General features: G+C 40.9%; 1 protein-coding gene across 9 annotated transcripts in view; it reads left to right on the top strand.

Moving 5' to 3' along the window:
• Positions 1-3399: 3399 nt before the first annotated feature.
• The window catches only part of LOC101711294 (PDCD10 and GCKIII kinases-associated protein 1), a 97326-nt gene continuing 80255 nt past the window's right edge, over positions 3400-20470 (top strand). For 3 of the 9 annotated variants that reach the window (XM_087187441.1, XM_087187443.1, XM_087187440.1), the window contains exon 1: positions 3418-3635. The gene's annotated coding sequence lies outside the window, so the exon portion shown is untranslated. Of the gene's footprint in view, positions 3636-9554; positions 9763-20470 lie in introns of all 9 variants that reach the window. The other 6 variants (XM_087187444.1, XM_021246691.2, XM_087187445.1 and 3 more) reach the window with 5 other exon arrangements.

Here is a 20470-nt window from a genome sequence, read left to right on the forward strand (position 1 = left end):
GATTTGTGTGCTCTTGATTTTTCTCCCTCATCTTTGGCAGAAGTAGAGATCTTGAGTAGCAGAAATAATTGTTCATGCTCACTGAATGCTTACAGAAACACTAGACACTGTTCCCAGAGTTTTACAGGTACTAAGCTGTACAATCTTCAGTATAGCCATTCAAGATGGGTACTGTTATTATTCTGTTTTCACAGGTGAGGAAAGCTGGACACAAAGGCCGGGGAGAAAAGCTGAACAAGATTTCAGTGTACTATCAGTGTCTTTTTATTAGCTTTCTGAAGGCCCATCAGAATATAGATTCAGTACCCAGGAGGCACTTATGGACAATGACCTATAAGGTATTTTCTAACTTGCAGATGAGCAATCGGCCTGGTTTTTTGATAATCACTGGAAGTTGCTTCCAACACCCAGGAGTTTTACGTATATAGAAATAATTGATGAATTCCCTCAGTAACTATTTTGTCATGCATTTTACCAGGAACACAAAGGTAAATAAAGTATCTTATGCCTTCTAGAGTTTCAGGTATAACAAACAAGAAACTTGTTCAAGGGTCATTAGCTTCCCTTTGGGGTTGAAGACAGAAGAGGGAAAGATCATGACCAAGAAATTCCGCCCATAAACACCCTACAGGTGAGAGAGCAGGACTAAGGAAGACCTTCCCGGATTCACATTTTTAAACCTCTTGGGTCTGAGAATTCTCATGGACGCACATTTTATTATTTTTTAGTCAGGGCAGCATTGAAGAGCTTAAGTGATAAGTAGGCAGTAATCAGACAAAATTTTATACAGTATCTAGTTGCCAAGAAACAGTCATTCTCAAGGAAACATAAAAGGTTAAAAAGTTACCAGGTATATTGCCATCATTTACATATGGCTAAAATCTTTGTTTAAAGTTTACTACCCCCCCCAAAAAAAAATAAAAACCTATTCCAAAAAAAACCTATGCCAGGAAATTCCTTCTTGGATTCCAATCTATATTCTTTAGGTTGAAGGTTTTTGTTTTTGTGACGTTGGGGATCAAGCCAGGGCTTTGCGCATACAACGCAAGTGCTATTCCATGAAGCTACATGGATTTTGCTATTTAAATATCTCCCTTCCTAGAATCAGTAACACCATAAATATCGCATATTTGCCAAGTCCAAGGTATTATGCCCTAGAATGAAAACTAGTCCTACACAATTCCTGTCCAGAATGCTACAATCAGTAAGAGACACAACTAAATCAATAAATCTGTGAATAAAAAGTTGTTAATAAAAGTGAAACTCGAGTGCTGAGAATACACAATTAATTCTACCTGGGAATTGAAAAGGATGAACAAAAGGAGACACTGAGGCTTGAAAAATAAGTAGGACTTAACAACTGTCAGTATCGGAAAGGCATTTCAGAAGAAAGCTGTATGGGCAAAAATGAGTTGATGCATATTTGGGGAGTTTTTTATTTTTGGGGTTTGGTTTTGTTTTTGAGACAGTGTCTCAGTAGTTCAGGCTGGCCTTGAACTCACTGTGTAATCCAGGCTGGGCTCCAACTCAAGCAATGCTCTTGCCTCAGCCTCCTGAGTGCTGGGATTACCAGTGTGTGAACGCATATTTTAGATGACTTCAGATGCTATGCACAGATTTTAGAATTTCTTAAGTAGCCATAGGGAGTAGTTGAAAAGATTTTAAGAAAGGGAATGACCTGATGGAAATGGTATTTTGGGATGAATGATTCAGGCACTGCTTTATCAAATGGATTACAGACCAGGCACACTTACTACAACACCAATGTGGTGCGTAATTTTTTGTACTTGTTTTTGTGGTTGTGTAAGCTGATACCATAATTTTTTACAATTTTCATTTCTTTTAGAACTATTTGGCAAATTTGGAACTGTAATGACATACTCAAATTAGCTTTTCTGTCTTCTATGAGTTATTAGTCTGGAACAATTTATTTCCCAACAAAAACATGAATACACCTAAAAAAACTAAGGAAATCCTGATGTTTTCGGTACAGTGGGCATCGAGACACCCTAAGCTTTTCTTCTGTATTTTTTACCAGGGTCCCCTCAGGTCTGCATTTGGCATTCCAAGTGACCGCTCAGAACATAGATTCTACTTTGCACAAGCATATGGAGAGTTTGGTTTTAGTGTGTTAGTATGACAAACTATATAGCACTGGTACTTTGGGGGTGACAAATAGCAATAGCACCTCCGGCTTTATAGAGTGCCGGCCTATCCTGGATGAGCGTAATTTAACCACCAGTTTGAATACACACAGAGCAGCAATTCTCAAACTGGAGTGTCACTTGTTAAAACATAAATCTCTTCACCCCCTCCCATTTCTGAATCAGTATCCTGAAGAGGGGCCCAAGAATTTGTGTTTTTACTGAATTAGAATGATGTTGAATCTGGTAGTCTCTGAACGAACCACACTTTAAAACCCAAGACAAATACCAAAGTCCTTTTGGTTAGCCTAACTTGATAAATGTACCAAAATTCTGCAAACATTATTAAACTGACAGCTACAAGTTGGACATAAGAGTCCTTTATTGTGACACATGATTTTTTAAATCCAAAAATGACTTATGACATCTAACTTCCCTCAAAAATCTACCATTTTAAAGTGATCAGCTACTACAACAAGAGGACAGCCCAAAACATTGAGTTTCCTCATCCAGAGCGTGGCAAATCCCTGTTAATGCAGCCTGAACCACTAAACAAGACACACTGAAAAACTACGGGCAACAAGTCCACCTTTAAATACTTCTCTGTCCAGTTGCCTCTCCCGCAGCCCTTTTTGTCCCTACTCTCCCTAATTGTTGGAGAGGGGGCAGAGAGTGAGCTAGGTGGCGCGGTTGCTCAACACATTTTCCTGGCGAGCCCTGCAAGGGCTTTGGAGCGCAGGTGAGAAGAACGTCCCCAAGTCTGGGGTAGAATTTACGATGAAGCAATTGTGAGCGCTCGGGAGATTGGATGGCGTGCCACACCCCACGTCCTAACACCCCAGAAAAAGACAGCAGGGAAGAGGATGGGGATCACAACGGTGGGTTCTGAACAGGAACTGGGTTCACTGAGCTCGCACGGTGATCTCCAGGGCGCAGGAGATTACGTGCAGCTCCCCTGAAATTATCACTGTGTAGCCACCCCGCTGCCTCCCAGCCATCCAGCCCTGGCGACAGGCGACAGATAGTGCGCCCGCCAGGTCCGAGCACTAATGCCAGAAATGAGGAGGAAACACAAAGCCCGAGAACCCGAGGGTGACGAATAGATTTATGGGGGTGGGGGTGCATTTATCGAACATACACACTGAAACTTCGAATCATAGGAAATGTTCTTCCCCCAAAATAAAGAGGCACCAAAGTTCCCCGGGACGACAAGCAAACTAGTTTGCTCCCGGGATTTCCTGTTTCCGGGCGCCGCGGCTCGGGAGGTCGCCAGCAGGATCGCGGTCGCTGGCGCCGCGCGGGGCAACCTCGGTGCGGCCCGGGGCGCAGGTGACGGTGTTGGAGCCCGGAGCCCGGAGCCGCCCGAGCCACGTGACGCCCGGGCCCAATGACCGCGCCAGGCTGCGGGGCGAGCGAGCGCGGCGGGCTCCGGGAGGCGCTGAGCCTGGGTTCCCCGCGCGAAGCCATGGGGCGCCGCCACCCCGGCCCCAGGTAGGGACCTCTCCCGCCCTGGAAGAGGAGGGCAGGGCGCGGCGCAACTGGGCTGTGGGTGGGAGTCCCCGACTTCTCTCGTGGCTCTTTCTCATTTCTTAATTTCCTTCTGCCCTGGGGGGTGGGGGTGCATGTGGGGGCGGGGGTGCCGCAGTTTACTGACTTAAAACGTGTAATTCAATAAAGGCGCGGTAACGGAGGCAGAACGGGGTCGGGGAGGTCTTTTGCAAATACCCAAAACTAAAACCAAGACGTTTGGAAAACTTGGCGTCGCCCTGGTTGCATGAAACATACCTTGCTTTTAAATCTCTAATTACTGAAATTTCAGCAGTGTCTAAGAACTTGAATTAGAAAAATTGCAAGAGATTTCGACTTGTTTCTGTGTCCTCTTCTCGCGTTTAAGCAGCTGAGGGCTTCTGAACCGAGCGGAGATAGAATTGCCGAGCCCCAGTTGAGGTGTCGCTGTGTTCCGGGGTTCGCTCCCCAACCCCGCGGCGGCCGGCAAGGTGCAGTTAAATGGTTACAAGCTGCTAAATATTTAATAATCATGCAAGCATCTCCCAGGTCGATCACTTGGATCTCACTGACCTTGGCAACCCTAATGAAGTGAGATCTTTACGAAACTACAAGCAAGAGTTTTTTCCAGCAGCACAGGGCACAAATCAGTGTTTTTGCCCCAGCACCGTAATTAATCAAACAAAACAAAAACTTCCATTAGTGACTTAGTACGTCTATATATTTGGCCTGAGATTTAGAGGAACGTGACGTTCCATGGGGTGGTTCAAATCATTAAAAACTAGGATGCTTCTCTTCTTCCTGTCACTTGTTTGTGGGAGAGAATTACTCACGGTTGTAGGAGTTCAGGGTGGTTGGTTGTAACCACGCTATTAGGAGGAGTGATTACTGGAGAAAGGAAGAGAAACAGGAAAGTTGAATGAGAAAGAAACAGAAGTGGGTGCTCTTTTTAAAGATTACGGATTCTGTATTTGCTGTTTCTTCTACCATTTAGTCTTGGTTAATACTGTTTTAAGCAGGAGAAAACAGATGTTAAAGCTTTCTGCATATAAACACCAGTGCCTTCTTTACTGATCCCTTGCATAAAATCACTGCCCTGAGGCAAATAATTGAAATAATTTGAAGCTCTGGAGGTAAACAAGAGTTCCTGGGCTTTTTGTACTTCTCTGGAGTGTGAAGAGCCAGTTAACTGTGAGCTGTGTAGGTCACCGGGGAGAGAGAAATGGAGATACTGACCCTGGAAGGGGAAGTGCAGCTTATTTCTTCTCTTCCTTGCCCACTCATGTCAGTCCTCAGATGCAGCTCCTTCATTTATTCTCCAACCTATTTCATGTCCCTGGCTGCAGGGCCTCATATGGTTAATGATTTTAAAGATTTAAATACTTGATGATATCCAAAGATAAATATGGCCAATCTTAGCAATCTGTGTTCCAAAGATCTTTTTGTGTGTGTGTCTGCAATTTAAAACAACAAAAACTGGCCTAATTAAACATATTCTATTACCCTAAAAATGAAATAATTCCCCCGACTTCTCACCTAGCATCTCCCTGAGCCTAGAATCACAACCTTGCTAAGCTCTGGCCAAAATCCAGTCTCAGGCTAACACAGAGCAGGTGCCCTCTACTGTGCTCCTGGAACTACCTGACCCCTGGTGCCCCAGGAGCCCATTCACTAGTACTAAGAAAGGACTCCCGTTTCCTAATACTTCAATACCAACCTTGCAGGTGCTGGTTTCCTCTTTCTGGGCTGTGTTTCAAATTCTTGTACTTGTACAACTTCTTGATTAAGTAGTATGTATAGTACCTTATGCTTATTGGCATCCTTTTCTGACCATGAGACTGATTATCTGGCTGCAGACAGACTTCTCAGGTACATAGAGAAAAAGAATTGGGAGGAGCCAATTGGTCTATTCCAGGGGAAGGCAGGCTTGGAGCCCTTCACCTGTCTGTAGGTCATTCCATTGGTCACTCTGTTGTCCTTTTTACAGTACTTGCTCTTAACCTCTGAGCCATCCTACCTCCCTAGTTATAGCTTTTCTTACTATGCTTGTCCCCAAATGCTACCGAAAATAAAAAACTGAAAATTAAATGTTTACTTATACCTTTTTCACCTGAGAATATTGTGATTGCACCAAGGTTAGGCTTTTCCATAGGATTAAAGTCCATCAAAATGGCCCTATCCGAAAATATACTTAAAACACCACACTGATGAATATGTGTGTATTATGAAACAGATAATTACAATAATTCAAAATTAGATTCAGATGATGTCAGGCATCTTAGACACTCCTGAGGTGCAATGACTGTCACTAACATAAGACAAAAGGACTAGGATGTCTCCCCTTCAGCCAGGAGCTGTCACCCCTCTTCTATGCACTAGTGGCTCTCCGAACTTAAATGAAACTCTGCTGAGCTTGGAGAGAGCACATGTGGAGACCAGGACACACCAAGCAATTGACAAGGTGTTGAGGACACAGGCCCTGTCTTCTGGGATCCTGCAGTCATTGGAGGGTTTTAATTAGGGAAGATCACTCTTCTAGATAGTTCCCTTGGGCTACCCTGGGAAGAATGAAATGAAGAAAATATAAACAAGAACAAAGGCAGCTGCTGCTGCAATCCACAAAAGAGGGAGAAGTGAATGGATTCAAAAGATATTTAGGGAAGCGTTGGTATTTACGACTTCAATTGTAAAAAACTGTTAGGCAACTCATCTTTGATGTTACATTCCATGTCATTTCAAAATATATTTTTCCCGGGTAGTTAAACGTAAGCCACATTTTAGCACAATTCTCTTCCCACTGATTACACTTACTCTAGAGCTACACATAATTTGTTTCCATCACAAAACAAACTTCTTTTGACCAAAAGAAAAAAAAACCCACATATGCATTTTCAACAATCCATTCTTTACATAGACAAGTAGTTGGGCTATTCAAAAAGAATAGTACCTATTAATATCTCAAAATTTCCTTGAATCATTTATGTAATATAGGTAACATTCCCACTGTACAGGAGAAATTATTTTCCCTTGGTTGCAAAGCTAACACCTGGTAAAGCTAGTATTCAAATCTGTGTGTGTGTGTGTGTGTGTGTGTGTGTGTGTTTCTCCAAAAACTACCCCCCAGACACACACACTAAACCAATAGACTTTACAGCTAAAAGTGGGGTCCATGGCCCAGCAGCATCACGGCAACTAAGAGCTTGTTAAAAATACAGTCATCTCCAATTTCCTGTCTATTGAGTCAAAATCTGCATTTTAATATCTCCCAGATAGTGCACAGCTATAGGGGAGTCTGAGAAGTCCTGCACTGCAGGGAGGATGAAGACAGTGACTTGCATTAACATAGACAAAAGAGGGCTGAAGGCTTTCTAAGAACAGAGACCAGGCAGACCACAGGCCCTGAGCCTAGAGTCAGCTCCACAGGTTTGAGGGCAAGTGGTGCGTTTCCCAGAGTACAGGGAAGTAGCATGAGCTGGAGGGCATCCTGTGGATCCTGATGAAGGCTGCTTCTTAGGGAAGCTCAAAAGGAAGGCACGGAGGATGGCTGGAGAGGACAGGCAATGGGCACTGGGACCCCGAGTAGATTTCACAGTCATCCACGTGTGCTGTGAGCACAGCCCAAACTGAGGTAGGAATGAGGAAACGGAGGAGAAAGGTCCAATGTGAACGTCATCTCAAAGCATCCCATCGACTTGGTGTCAGCTTGGATTCTAAGGGGCAAAAAAAGAGAAGGAAATGAGGTTGGTTCTGGGTTGCTATGTTGTGAATTGTGTTTCCTACCCTCAGATGGAAATATTGTCTTTGAATTCTTTGCTACTGAAAAGATACCTTCTAGTCATGGTGGCTTTGTTTGTTTTAAGGCAGATGCTCTCATCCTTTGAACTGTGGCAGTTTTTTGGCTGTTGCTAAGAGGCAATTCAAAATTGAAATTTGAAATCTGCGTAACCATGTAAACAGTGGGAAAGTGGTTTTTTTTGGGGGGGGCACAGACAATTATTTATAATGCAGCAGTTACTTGTGTAGTTCTTGAGTTTACCAGACTTTCTCAACTATCTTGTGACAGGTATTCAGGTGGCATTATTATGCCCCTTCCAGAGTCAGGGACGCTGAGACTTGGAGATGTAACCCAGCCAAAATTTGGACCCAGGTCTACCAACTCCAAGCCCAGTCTTCTGTATTCACTAAAACATTCTGAGATCTGCTGTTTGATTTGGGGGTGGTATTATCAAGCCAGTGAGCCTTTGGTTTGATTTCTTCTTTAACATACACTGAGCCAATCTCAGAAAGATGCTGAAAGGTTTATATTGGTGATTTCGAAGTAATTATTTTGTGGAAACTCGAAAATACTTCAAAAAAAACCTGCTTTCCTTCCCCACCTGATTTTTAATTTTATTTAGTCCATATTGTTGATCCAGTGACAACAAACCACACTTTATATTTCAAACAGTGTGAGCTGTTTGGCCGCCCTTTCCTTGGACGAAAAGATTTTGACTTTTTTCAAATCAATTCTTGTATTTCTTAAGCAACCAAGTTGAGGCTTTATAACTATCCCTAGATGACATGCCAAGCAATAGGAAGACCAAGGCCTAGAGAGAGGAGGGCTCTGTTAGAGGAGATCCCCAAGTTAGGGGTAAGCCTGCAGCTGGGACCCAAGTTTCTAAGGCCCCAGGCCCCTCTCTCAGGAAATTACTTCAGAACAGTTCCCTTTCTTGTGATGGTGTTTGCTGGTGAGTGACAAGCAATGTGGGAAAGCTGGTGGAGCTCCCATTTTAAAACCAGGATGCCCAGAGTTAGAATCTGGGTTTGGTAGCTGCCTGGCATGTCACAAAATGCACCAGCTACAGACAAGCCCAAAGAGAACCATAAAACAGATAATTGGCTAGAAAATCAAGATGGGGTTTACAGAGTACAATTTATTTACAGGTTCCTTTAAATTCAATGGGACAGGTTTTATAATTGTCACTAGGATTTGGTTTTGGTGAAGAGAGCCAAGTGTTCTAGGAGTGGATGTAATAAAAGCTTCAAGGATACACTGCAACTTGGAAAGAGGCCCAGCCCCAGATCACAGGAAGAGCCCTAATCCCTACGCTTAGAAGATGAGGCTTGCTTTCTGCAAAAGGAAAAAGCCAGCACTTCCTGGTGTCTCTGCCCAAGGCTAAGCTGAGGCTCCAGATAGGTGCAGCAGAAAACAGGAAGGTGGCAAAGTCACAGCTCACTGGTGTGGAGCAGGAGGGTTATTTCTTTAATACCTTGCCGTGATTCAAGGATTTAACAGATTCATAATGAGGCCGTCATTCATATGTCTTGCTGCCAGGCGGCTCTGAACCACTGGCGATACACGTGTGACTATCCCATCAGGTGGCGTGGGACAGTCATGCATGTACTCCCACCAGGAACATGTTAATGGGCCAAAAGGAGTCTTACTTTTATGTAATCCCTTCCCCTCAAAAAGCTAAAGTAGGTACAAACTCCAATAATGAATGTCAGCATACTGTATACCTAAAATGTTCCAATAAAATTAATGGGAACAAAAGGTAAAGTAGCTTTGGAGAACAAAATTACTGAAATTGCAATCCTTGACGGTCATCCTTTAAGAGCGAACTGGATGAACAAAAAGCAAAATAAGCAAACAAAGAAAAACTGTAGAATTTACTGATGGGGCACTTTGCAGGGCCCCTGAAGGCAGGTGACTGGGTGAGTCACCAGGACACCCACCTCTAAGTCGGCAATCATCAGGGTCACCCTCTCCCACACAGATCACCATGTACACTGTGAGCATGTTTCTTCCATTAAATCCCTTACTCCTGTTTGCAGGTGTTTGGCATCTCCTTTCTTTCATTAGCACTGGCTCATTGAAAAGAACTGGGAGGCAGAGGTTGTGTCTTATTTTCTTCTTTCTTCCAGTCACAAAGCTGTTTGGTTGCATGGAGCCTCAGAGGAGAGGACATGACTCCTGTTTAGTGGGGCCTGGCTGTTGCAGAAGGGACTGAAATGAGGGCTGACTCTCATCAGGTTTGAATCCTGGCCCTGTTTATTGTGCAGGACCTCAGGAATTTCACCTAATCTCCCTGGATTTATCTGTCACACTGGGAAACTAACTACTTCCTTGAAGGTATGTCTACCTAGCAGAGCCTGCAGCTGGCCAATGCCTAATAAATCTAATTCTAAGCCTCTGTGGCCTCCAGAGCTAGAACATAAAAGGAGTAGTACAGATCAGACTGCAGTCACGGGGGCCGGGAGGGAAGGGGGGTGTCTAGCTCCTCATGTCTTTCATAACTCACCTCACGTTTACCTGTGATACATCCACAGGAAGCAGGAACTTTCAAGCTTGAACACATGGGAGTGCCCCTGAATTTCTAACTAGATACGTTTCCTTATTATAAAATTACCTTGATACCTGCCCAGTGATAGTTTGAAATGCTTATGAAATATAACTATGCTTCAAGCATTGTAAAGAACGTTATGTCAAATTCTGTGTTTGTGTCAGTGTGGAGGAGAATTACAAGGTCCTAGAATGAGGAAATAAGATTAAAGTAGAGTTCTTGGGGAAGACCGACTTTTTTTCATGCTGAAACAGTGAGGATGAGAGTGCTGGAGACACAAAAAACTGTAACAAGGGAAAATGAGAACTAAGGAAGGTGACCTTTCCTTGGTCCTTATTCCAGGCAGAATTTGCAAAATAATCCAATTGAGATTTATAGCGTTTAAAAGAGAGGGCCGTGAACTTACTTGGGTGTTTTATGTATTCCTCACCCTTTATTTTGTGAATTTAGCTGGACTTTTAAAAATATTGTAAAGTATTCTTGCTATGTAGGGCCCATTCCAGTTAAACCTACTACCACAAAAATTTTGGGGGGTGGGGTGGGGGTTGTATTCTTTTATTATTAATGTGGCATAGAATACAGACTAGATGCTCTTTTATTATACAAGTGTCTATGCAGGCCAAGTACCGTGTCAGGTAGTGGGGATACAAAAATGAATAAAACAGGCTTGGACGTGGCCTCAAAGGCACAGGAGTCAGTCCAGTATCTATGCACACATATAGCTCCCTGTCCCAATGTAGCCTGCAGGGAGGGAAGAACCAAGTGCTGTGAGGGGCAGAATGGAGCTATGACCGAAGGCAGGTCAGTCGCCTGACCAAGAGGCATCTGATTAAGATGGGAGGATGTGTGGGGTATCAGTAGTAGTGAAGGAACTGCAGGGATGGAGCAGTGCAGGGCATACTTAGAGAACTGAAGTGGATGGTGTTCCAGGAAGCGTCTGCTTACAAGGAGAACCAGGAGAGACAGGAGGCAGCTGGACTGCACAGGTCCTCCCAGGCCGAGTGCTATAAACTGACCTGTACTTGCTTATCTGGCCCTTTGGAGTTACTAGTCCTGCTTGGTGACTGTTGAAACCTCCAGTTCTGAGGTATGTGATGATATAAATCTTCCTTGCAGCCTTGGGATTTGGCCTTAGATTAGCACATTCCCCCATCAAATAGTAAACAGGAATGAAAACAACTGAGCATCCTGTTTTGGATGCCTGCTGAGGTCCCTCCTGCTCTTTTGGTTTGGTTTTTCCAAAAGTATCTTTCCTGGAAAGTTTGTTGAAGGCACATTGGACTCTCTTGCAAAGAAACATAGAGCTGATCCTAAAATTAAGTTTAATTTTGACCTGGCAGCTGGTCAGGATGGATTTTCAGAAAGGAGCACTGGGAAGGTCCACGCTCCTGGATGACTGCAATCAGCCATGCCCATCCAGGAGTGGGAGTGGTATACTGACATTATTTCCACAGTCAGGCACAACTCACTTCATCAAGGGAAAATAACTGCTAACATCATTTTGCTAACCAAGAAGTGCTTTGTGTTGATGTGAGATAAAGAAGTGAACAAACCACCTCTGGACTGCAACCTTCTGATAACATTCTTACTAACCACCTCTAAAGGATGTCATTTAGTCTGCATCCTAGGGTACAGACCATTAATACTACACTATCTATGCTGGTTAATCTTCAAGCAAATTATAGATGAAACAACCATTGTGGTCATTGGTGTTTATCAAAACAACAGTGAGACGCTATTGAAGGTTTTAAACTGAGGAGTGATAAGATGTACATATCTGCCTGCAAGGTAGGAAATGAGAAGGTAGGACTTGAAGACAAGGAGAGTTTGAAGGGACTGCTGCACAGGAAGATGTTGTTCATTTTCTACTTGAGTAAAGTAGAGGCAATTTTATTGTGAGAAGTGGACGAATTACTAAAATGTTAGGTGAGAACACCATGACCTGCCTATCGATTGGAAATGAGAGGTGAGGAGGAGGGATCAAGATTGAATTTTAGTACCTGCATGTACAAGGAGTTTTGTTGCAGTGTTGTCATTTTTTAAAAAGGCAAAAAAAGATTTATATGTCACCAATATACATTAGTTAAGTACAATTTATTAGTGTATTACTCTGCACTGATTAAAAAATGAGATGCAATGATATAATGGAAAAGAATTCAGGATAAAAATTTGTGGAAGAAAAATGCACTTAGTGTTTCATTTTAATAAAATGTTAATGATTATAATTATTTTGTGTTTCATTCTAATAAAATAGTAATGATTATAATTAGTACCTAATACAAAATATCTGGAAGAATAAATTCCGAATAGAGAGGACAGGGCCATTTGCAATCTGTATTTGACATTTTTGTACTCTGGACTTTTTGCAGTCTCCTCTGTGCTTTTGTAATCAGAAAACAAAACAAAACAGACTTAACAGAAAGTGAGCCAACCACCTTGCATTTACCTGCTTCTACCATGAAAGCCTCCTATCACTGTATCTCAAAATGATTTTTCTCTCTTCCGAACAAAGAATGTTAAATCCAGAAAGGGCTTTAGAGATTACTTAGTTCAATATTCCCATCTCACAGATGAAGAAACCGATCCAGAAAAGTTAATGGCTTGGCTAAAGTCACATGACACTAAATTGATAGCAGAACCAAGACTAGGGCCCAGGAATATGTTGAACTGGACTCTAGCATTCTTTCTAGTACAAACTAGGTCTTCTCTAGCACTCCCTGTATCTGTGGAGAGCTTGGCTTTTATTGGACTGGCAAGTAAATGAACTTGTCTTTCTCCTCCAGGAAACAATGCACTCAAACCTGGAGAGCCAGTGTGGTGTTTAACACATAGTATAAAGCAATCATTAAAACAATTGACAGACTTTGGTTAGACTTCAGATCCAAGACACAAGACTAAAATGGAGAGAAGGAAAAGACTCCCACATTTGTCTTTCACTGGCAGAGTTCTCGCAGCCTTTCTGTCTGTCTGTGTCTCTGTCTCTTCCCCACCCCGAATAAATTAGGGTCACTCACCCAATTGTATATGCTGAGGAATTAGACTTTGGATTTTTTTCTACCATCATAGGTACACTTCTCACTGCAGCAATGTACTGATACCCTGAACTTCCTAAAGGAAATGGCAAAGCATACTTCTAATTCACTATTTCAGTGATTTCCCCAGCGCTGTATTAAGATCTCTCTCATCCCATGACTTCATAGGTGTTTTTCACACAGTGTGTGTCGGAGATTGTTTCTCATCTCACAGAAACACAGCCCACGTGGCCTGATTGTGAGCTTAATGGAATGTTTCAGACCTCTTGATGGGGTGGTGGCAATGGCCAAATGGACACTTCTGGATCCTTATTCACTGGCATATACCTCCTCTTGGGGTAGCAATGAGAATGTGTGGCTTCCTTAGGTTACCCCCAACCTGTCAAATACCCGTGTGTTTTCCTCCCAATGCTGAGGATTGAACTCAGGGACTTTGCGCTGAGCAACATCCCCAGCCTTTTTATTTATTTTTCTATTTTTAAAAATTTGACACAGTGTCTTACTAAGTTACTAAATTGTCCAGGTTGGGCTGAAACTTTCTATCCTCCTACCAGCCTCCCAGAGTGCGAGGATTAGAGGCAGGTCAGGCTAGGGCTACCCTATCTTGTCACGGGAAGTTAACACCCTGGGGGCAATTAGGGAGTCACCCAGCCTGTCAAAAGCTGTGTTGCCTTTGCCTCTCCTGCCTTATTCTTTTCTCCTCCTTCCCTGAAGCCAATCTGAGGACTTTTGTCTCCACTGAGCTCCACTTGGCATCTGGTGTTCATCACCTAAATGAGCCGCTGTCTTTAGGAAAATATTCTACTCTGCTCCCCATTTTGCAAATTTGGTGAACGCATTTCCAGTGTTCTATTAATTTATTTCAACTGAATATTTTCCGTATCCCACTAAACATTTCCATTTTTTAATGTGACGATCTGCTCAAATTTTTAGACTTTGTATAAGCCCTATTTATACAAAGTTTGGTTTTGAACTCTTTCAAGCCACTTTGTCTTCTATTTTGAACCTTGTGTGAGTTGATGGTGCTTTTAAGTATTGAAATTATTCATGTAATGCTTTTATACATTTCTACTTAAAACTAGGAAAAGACAAAACAGTTAAGTATTATAACTGACATGCCTCTAAATTGTACTACACAAACTAGTATTTTGATATACCCTCCCCTTGTTGGTTAGGGTAAGTCTGCTTTCAGTAAGCTCATATTGTACTTTAGACAAATGTAGAAATTTCATTCTCATAAGTATCTTGAATACTAACCTCATGTAGAGGCTGAGTGTGGTCCAGGGAAGAATGCACATAACAGAGCATAGTTCATCATGGCACATAAGCAAGAAGGAATATGATTGAATGGCAACTCTGAACTAGAAAATTCCAAGACAAGTGTAGAGAATTCCAAGATGATAAGATTATTACACATTGGAGAGGTGATTAAGAGAATTGGTATTATCTCTGGATAACCCAGACCTGGACTCTGAGCAGAACGTGAAAAGGTTATGATTTTCACTGTTCCTTTTCAGCTATGCCCAGACACCAGCAACAACTTACAGTAATCTTGGTATGATTACTGAATTCTCCAATAAAATGCAAAACATGTTGGATGGACAATGGGGTGGACTATTTGAATCAGCGTGTCCTGAAACTCCAGAATTGCTATTCCCTGTAGCTTGACCTGTTTCCTGACTTCTTATATGAGCAATGATCAAATTCTTTCCCAGATACAGCCTAGTGTTTTTATGCCAATGCTGTGACATTTGGAGAGATATAGCTTGTATGCCTAAACACTGGAACATTATGATTAACAGAAATAATAACTTCTTATTAGAAATAATAATAACTTCTTATTGGAAATTAAAATTTCCATGAAAGAGTTACTTTATGTCTGTAGGTATAATTAAAGACTAGACTTGTGTCTCTTAGTACAAATTGTTAACAAACATTTGAGTGCTTTCTACCAATTTTTTGCTTGTTTCATAATGTTTTGAAAATATATGAAAAATTAATTATCTCAGAATCAAAGGAAATATTTTCCTGCTAGGAATTCTCAGTTGAAACTGATTAAGAAATATATGTTTCTGGTAAAGATACAGAGGGACCCAAAGAATAAGAGGGTACTGTGCCTTTAAACTTGAAGACATTTTATAATTGTCCTTGAAGTTCCTATTTTCATTTGTTTGCTTTGGGCGGCACATGGAAAAATATTTGCCTACTGTATGGTACTAATCTTCATGCATGTGTTCAACAGTTACCTTTCCCATGAAAAGGTAGTAGGTAATTCACTAGTGATGCCTTTTATTTTTAAATGTTCACAAATGTGTAAGTTCTTCTCTGAAAATTGATAGTTCATTTTACACTTGGTAGTCAGGTCTAAGAGAAGATGGCTCTGTAAAACTTCAAAAGTATGAAACTGCAGAAAATAAACACTGAGTGTTCTAGTTATATATCATCCCAGACGCTACTTCTGTTATGTGATCAGTACTGTCATTATAAGCCAGGTGTTATCAACATTTTAATGAACTCTAATATTCAGCCTACATAACATTGTTTGGAAAGTCTTAATTTTCTTGTCTAAATAGGCCTTTTTTCTTTTTTTCTTTTTTTGGTACCAGGGATGGGACTCAGGTCCTTGTGCTTGCGAGGCAGGCAGTAACTAGGCCTTTTTTTAATGGTTAAAAAAAATCTCTAAATTGTTTTCAGTGGATTAGGGGCAAAGTATGTTTCTTTCCAAGAATAAAAATTCTAATAGTTTAGAAATCTTTATTCACTTGACTAATATGTATTAAGCATTTCCCATATTTCTCATGTGTTAAAAAGTGTATCATCCTTCTTGAAATCTCATAGTGTTTTTCCCCATAAATGCAGAACTTTAATTTGCAAATAAAATTCTCTAATACTGTTTTTCCACACCATGCATGTAGTATTTTTTGAAATAAAACTTTAAACAAAATAATTTTGACAGTTTATAGGAGCTGAGAACAATTCAGGAGCTAAGAACCACAAGAGGATTACAGAGCTCTGCTCCCCAGGGGCAGTGAGGTTTCATAGGATGCAATCCGAATTAAAGTAGGGAAGTAACTTAATTGATTACAGTTAGTGTTTGCTTTATGTGGTCCTAGTCTGATTAGTTAGCTGCCTGCCTCTAATTGGCTGAAGATCAACTATTTGTTACCAAAACAAACAAACAAAAAACTCTCTCAAATTAAGTTTCAGTTTGTTTGCTTACTCTGTTAGTTTGTGCTATAGTTTGTTTTGTAGGAATGCAAAATATGGATATAGCTTCAGGATGTTGGCTTAATTTAACAGTCTATAAATGTATACATCATGTTTATTGAGCACTAATTACATGCTAGGCATTGTGCTCCATGCCCACCAGGATACAGAAGTGAAAACTTCTGTGAGCCACTGTTTCCCGATGTGGCTTATAATAGCCACTGGAAAAATGGAACATTAATCCTTAAATGTAAACGGAATTTAAACTACAGTGCAATAAGGAAAGATTAAAGGGTTTGTTCCAGCCTTTAGGAGTCCCTGGAGACCTGAAGGACGGAAGAAGCAGGGAAGACTTCACAAAGAAAGTGGCCTGCTAATGGGAGCTGAGACCTGTTGCTAGAATCAGAAATGTTAGCATCGCTTCCACGCCTACTGTAACCTCTACCCTAACCAGAGAATCAGAATCTCTTGAACTGAGAATCAGAGTAGAGGCATCTCGGGTTTCCTTTCTGATTCTCTGATCTCTGATTGGTATGACCTGCCACTTTGCTGGGAAGTTCTTGGATGACCTTTTCCAAACCTGTCTACATCACAGCCTGTCCCTGGCAGACACTGGGCACAGTGGGTGGGACTCTGCCCATGTCCATGTCCGCAAGGTCTTCTACATCTGTATCAATCTCCTCTTCATTCTTTATACTCTCAGAAGATAGGGTGTCCTTTTTTATTTCAAAGTCAACCTTTCACATGGATGCTTTTAGGATTCCTCATCCTCTGGGAGAATTACTCCTTTACCCATTGGCTCTGTCTCTGTCCCGAGTCCGTGACCTCTAAGGACAGCAGCAGAAGAAATCAACTCTCAGTAAATGCATACATCTCTTTTCTTTTAATTAAAATAAAATACAAATACAAAATCTTTTTTGAGTCTTTTGGATGCCCTTTCCATACCTCCTCCTTCTCTTTCTCCTTCCCCTTATTAAAAAAAAAAAAATGTTTTAAAAAGTGTACAGAGTTCTTGAATCATTGCTGATTTAAACTGCAATTCCCAATTCTGCACTTCCAGTTCACTCTTAATATATAACTATTCAGTTTCTGTCCACATTGTGACATAAAAATTTCACAGACCAAATGAAATGGTCACATTTTACTCTTTTACCTTATATACCTCCTCACTAGCTTTCAGGCTATGGTTGTTGATACAGCTTCCTCTTTGAAATTATCTTTCCTTCCTTTTAACTTGTTACACTACTGTATTTCTCATTCCTGGCTACTCCCCTGCTTCTAGGACCTGTCCCTATTTCTCTACTACCTATTAGCAAGTCTGACCCTGAGGTTTTCATAATTTGAAATCTAATCCAAGGACCTGCACATATCTCTGCATTGTAACTCTGTCTGCAAGGAAAGACGGACAAAGGACTCAGAGTACGATTAATGGTGCCTGGATACATTGATTCAGTTCCATTGGCAGGGCAGCCTGTGCAAGACTTCAGAATCAAAGATGACCTCAGAATTGGGTAATTTGAATCTTGGGGACATAGATGAGAAGACTGAACCCTTTTTAAGGTATAGATTCCCCATTAAGGCAGTTATACACAGGGAAAACTAGATCCTCAATCCCAGGCTAGCTCTGGTAAAAATGCTCTAAGAAAATAATCCCAAATTTCATGGGAAAGCAAAATTCTTTCCTTATAAGATAGGGCTTTAATTCTTGGAAAATTTAAAATTAAGTGTAAATTTTATGGGCTAAATAAAACCCAAAGAATTTATACTCTTAGATAAATTTGGGAAAATGTCTTTAATAATTCAAATATTCATAATATTTAAGATAATTTGTTAATATGATTAACCTTGTGATTTCTAATTAATACATGTCATTGGATAACAGATTTAGACTTTGGATTTTTAAGTTGAAAATTTTAACAATTTTGCTGTGTTTTATATTGAAATGTTTAAGAGAACTAAAGATTCTTTTTATTTGTGAGTCTGTTTTATAACATAAGTAAATCGCTTCTCAGCCTTTTGGCTAAGATCAAGTGTATAACATAAGTAAGTACCAGACAAGGGGTTACTGGTCACAAAACTGAATCTTTTTTAAAGTCAACTATTTTACATTTGTAAGCACAGTTTAAAATGTTACTTTAGCCAAGTAGAAAGATTATTGTTAAAAGGATTGACAGAGCTCAGAGAATGTCAAGTAAAATATAAGATTTGTAGTTGTTCTCAATTCAAGAAAAGATGTCTCTTTTGGATTTTTAAAAAATATTTTTAAAACTCAAATAGCTGCTGATAATGTCCTGTGGGACCCTAAGGGACACTTGGAAACCTTCATTGCTACTTTGTACTCCTAGTCATTGGTGTACTCCAGTGTGGGTTAGGTTCCTCATCCCTAGTTCTTTCCACTTCTGTAGATCCCTGACCTAGGCCTGGCAGGGTTCGGGTGCATGCGCCACTCATGGCTCATATGACACAGTGCCCACATGCCTGTCCCCAGCCCTGCCCTCTCCCACAGCCATGAACCATTGAGAATGGCTTCCCTTGGGGCAAATCCACCCTGCATGTCTCCATATTTCATCAAATTCAGCTCACCTGGAAATGTACCCATCACTGCTCCAACTCCAGCCCCACTACTTTGCTCTCTTTCTGTTACTGTCTCAGATACTATTAACCAGTGTTCCTTCCCCTCAAGAGCAAAGGCTGTGGTTTGGCTGTCTTTCATTCATTGATTCTTCCCAACCTGACAGCAGTAGGTATTCAATACCAAATAAAACAGGAATGATGTGTATACATGTTGTAGGATGAGTAGAAGACTCCACTATCATATTGGTCACACCTGAAGTTGTCTTTGTCCAGAAAGCAGGAATAGCTAACATTTATCAAGCAATTACTATGTGCCAGATATTCTAGGTGATTTATATACAGTAAGGGGTGGACTCAGAGAGGTTAGGCCAATTGCCCACGCTGACAAAGGTAGTGACAGAGGTGGACCTCAGCTCAATGCTGTGTGACTCCAGAACCCTTTTTTAGTCCCTTTTGTGTACCCAACTTACCTTAGAGAAGCTGCTTTCACTTTAGATTTCCTGGGACTGAAAATGTAACTTTGAAGAGCAAGAGATACTGGGAAATTTGAATGGTTATAAAAACATAGTCAATTTATTTTCATTTCCTTATAAAACATCTTACTTCACATTTTCAGGCAACTCAAAATACCAAAGCTTAATCATTTCAAAGATCAATACTGTCACTTGATGAAGGTACGTCAGCAGAGTCAGCTCTCCTAAATTTCCTGGTTTATGGTTTAGGAAAATTCTTTCTCGATGGTTCCATAGGCTGATAGACCACGAAGAATACGTTTCAGTCAAACTGAACACAAAGTTTGGCTTTGGAGGAAGTACAACCACAGAATGTCTATCAAAAAATAAAATTGAGAAATCGTCCTTCTAAGATTTCCTTCTTCCTTCTCCTTTGTGCAGTTCATAGAAACAATGCTCCTTTTTTGTTGAGTTTGGATCTGAGCACTTCAAACGCAGCGCAGCACAAAATCAATAAAGTAGTAAAACTGGAAGTGCTATCTTTCCCACATCCACCTCACACAGACCTCCAACCACCACTGCCTGCCCGCCCTGTGGTGAAGAATAGTTCCTTCAAATGCAGTCTGCCAAATGCAAGCTAAAGATTGAGATAACAAGGGTCCTTTGCCCAAATAAACATTTTCATAGCATCCTGCTCTATAGTTTTCATTTCTGAATTAATTCTGACCTACTTAAAACTAGCCTATGTCTTCTAAGGTGCTTAATATTTCGGGAACTTTAATTTCTGTTCAGGAAATTACAAACAAAAATATATCACTTTGAGCAATACCTATGAATTATTTATTTAGAAGATCAGTTCTTTGCACTCCTCTGTTTAATTGAGCCACATATGCAAATTTGAAAATTCAAGTGAGTTTAGATAAAGATCTAAGAACTATACATACAATGCCACAGATTAGATTTCTAGAAAGGGGTTCCAGTGAGAGAGAACTTTTTACTAATAATGTTTAACTAGAGCATGCATAATTTTCAGCATTGCTTGTGATTGTAGCCAAAATCCAGACTGGTCTTGTTATTGCAAAATAGTTTTTCCCCAATTTCAAGAAGAAAAAAAAAAAAAGAACTATTTTTTATATAGTGGAAAATCATCACAAAACCTAAATAAAGTATACTAGAAAGTGCGAGGAACAAAACATAATTGCATCATGTTTCCATTCTATTTATCACCGTAT

Source organism: Heterocephalus glaber, unplaced genomic scaffold (assembly GCF_053883595.1).
Source record: "Heterocephalus glaber isolate CG9 unplaced genomic scaffold, H.glaber_assembly_v1.0 deba00001509, whole genome shotgun sequence".
Taxonomy (NCBI): Eukaryota; Metazoa; Chordata; class Mammalia; order Rodentia; family Bathyergidae; genus Heterocephalus; species Heterocephalus glaber.